The sequence below is a fragment of the Alligator sinensis genome, unplaced genomic scaffold (assembly GCF_000455745.1).
Source record: "Alligator sinensis unplaced genomic scaffold, ASM45574v1 scaffold282_2, whole genome shotgun sequence".
Lineage (NCBI taxonomy): Eukaryota > Metazoa > Chordata > Crocodylia > Alligatoridae > Alligator > Alligator sinensis.
The window spans coordinates 582,916-585,763 of record NW_005841879.1 but is presented as its reverse complement, the minus strand read 5'-3'; positions in this window follow the sequence as shown (position 1 = coordinate 585,763).

Below are 2,848 nucleotides of genomic sequence, written 5' to 3'. Positions count from 1 at the left end.
ATGCCTCTATTTGGTTTGGGCTATAGGAGGATTCTGGCCTATTCAGATTTTATCCTATTCACATCTCCCCTTCTAAAGTATCTTTTAAAAAGCAAATGAGGTGTTCGCTTTGACAGAGTAGTGGAAAGGGCCCTTTGGGCATGCATAACCCAGTATAACCGGCATCAGTTTTGCATGCAGATCTAAATTAATCTGTGATCAGGAAGGGACAAGCGTGCAGTGATCTCAGGGTAGCTGCATTCTGGAGGTGGCTGTTATGGTGCCTCTCATTAGGTGTTGGGTAAGCAGGTAATAATAAACTCATTGCTTTTAGCAAATGGCTGAGAGAAAGGTGGACAGATGTCACCTACACAGGTGTAACATATCAGTGGAGCTCTTCCTTATTCTTTTAGGGGTAATTCTCTACCAGATTACTCTGGTTTAATGACTTTTTACACCTGTGCAGACCCTTACAGTAGATGACAAACAGACACTCAGTCTTTCCACAACCACTTGTCCAGCAGCACTCCCTGCCAAGATTTGAAACTGTGGTATAACAGTGCAGGTACACACTGAGGCATTGTCCAGGGACACATCGGGCAGGAGAAGAGCGTGAGTCAGGCTCCAGGTAGAAATTTCCAGGTGAGTTGGTGCCAAAAGACATGAGATATGGAGAATGGTAGTAGAACAAGTTGCCACAATCCGGTTTGGAGATAAGCAGGCTTAGACCAGCTTGTGCCCTGCAGCCTCAGGACGTGACGATGTCTTGATAAAGAGTCCAGGAGAAGTCCAACCTTCTGCCCCTGCTTCACTTCCCTAGGATCTTCATCTTGGTCGCGTCTCCAATCCAACCTTTCTGTATGGTCTGTTCCCAATGAGTATGTCTACACATGCATTTGGACGTACCTAAATTTAATGCGCATTAGCTTAATGTGCGTTAAGGCAATTTAGGCTTGCATCTACATGTGCATGCGGTAAAGTGTATTAACGCCGTGTGCGTGGACTGACTGACATGGGACTAAAGTTAGTCCCAAGTCAATCCATACACAGCATTGATGCACCTTAATGTGTCTACATATGCATTAAAGCGCTTTAGTTATTCATGCCTAAATTTTGATACCTGCAAAAGCAGGTATCAAATTTAGGCATGAATAGCCTAAAATAGCCATTTTCGAGGCGCATTACGTGCCCACATGTGTAGATGTGTGCCCTGAATGTGCCTGAAATCAGGATAAAGTGCCTTAAATCGTCATGTGTAGACACACCCAATATTCTGCATGGGTCACTGCTTCTTGTGGGGTGCACGGTGGTGCTACAGGGCATCTTAGGAGATGATCCGTGGTTTGCTTCTCCTGACAAACACATGGGTCGGTTGCAGAGAGTCCCCGTGATTGCATGAGAAAGTTGCATGAGGATGGTAGAGAAAGGAAGAGGAGGCTTTCACTATTCTTAGGAGTGCAGTGTTTCACTCGCACTTGGTTTGTCCCTGGTGTCCCACAGAGTACTAACGAAGGAGAGGCTGGTACAGATTCAGCTTGATTATGCAGGCGGGTGCATTTTAGAGGGAGGGAGAAGGTGGGTTTGAGCTACTTGAAAAGCTGCCCGTTTCTTTGAAAGCCTAGTGCCCAGATCCACCGCTAACGTACACCAACACCAATCCATTGAGTTCAAAAGAGCGGAGGCTGTCAGCCGTAGAGTCTGGTGTTGCTTTTGTGCCAATGACATGTTTTAGACTGACCTAGCCGGTCGAGTTTTTCAATTACAAATTCTGCTCTCAAGGCGGAAAGAGTCTGAAGTACTGTATATACCGAAGGACAGGGATGTGACGCTTCTTCCTCAAGTTAAAGAGGCACCGTACTCTTTCTAATAAAAGAACATTCACCCCTGCATGAATTTCCAGGAACATTACCTGAAAGTTTTCAGTCCTTCTAAGCCCAGTCATGTTTTTTGTGGAAGAATACTGTGAAAAGACAGGCAGTGCCAGAGGTCCCTGATTTGCACTGTTGGAGTGCGGAGAGGTATATTAAGTGCCGACTTAAAGCTGGAAAGGGGCAGTTGTGGGAGGGGAGGAAGGTTCCTGCTTTCAGGTTTCATTTAAGGAGAAACTGCAATCAGTGTCATTGCTATGGAATCAGGATCCGGTTCTGATTTTGTCTACACTGGTGTTATCTGTACAACTCTCCGTTAAGTCAAACATAGGGCTAAGCCTTGCGCCAGAATCCAGTAACTTAGACCACTTTGTAGTCTCCTTAGTAGATAATAGAATTGGGCTTTAAGTATTTTAGGTATATTCTACATGTCAAATAAATTTCAAGGTGATGTCACCCTTTCATTACCTCTGTAACTGTGAATTGTGTGTCTGATGTTTTTGCTGACAGCTGCCAATCAGGGCTGGGTGAAATTTTCATGACTGAACTGGGAAATCTTCAAAATTTTGCTACTTGTTTTGAGTTTCACGAAATTAAAATGATTTGGCGGGAGAGAGAGGTGGCTTCAAAATGTATTGTCACCAAAACAGCCCCCTTTCAAGCAAAAAAAATCTAGGTATATTAGAAATCTTAAAAACTTGAGTTTTAAAAAAGCTTGGAAAAGATCAGTTTGGGGCATCAACATGAAGGAATTTTCTAAATGTCTGTGCTACCTACACAAAACCTGCTCTCTGCTGAAATCAGGGAAACCTTTCAGCATTTTTAGAGGAAAAATAAATCAAACATCAATTGCAAATGACTTCCCCAGCAGTGCGTTGGTGTCAAAGAGGACGCGGGTGAGGCAGCTGAGTAACACATGGGTAACGAGGAGACTTTCAAGACCGCTGCAAATCAAATTGTTGGGGTTTTTTTTTAAATTAATATAATTTGCTTTAACTGTG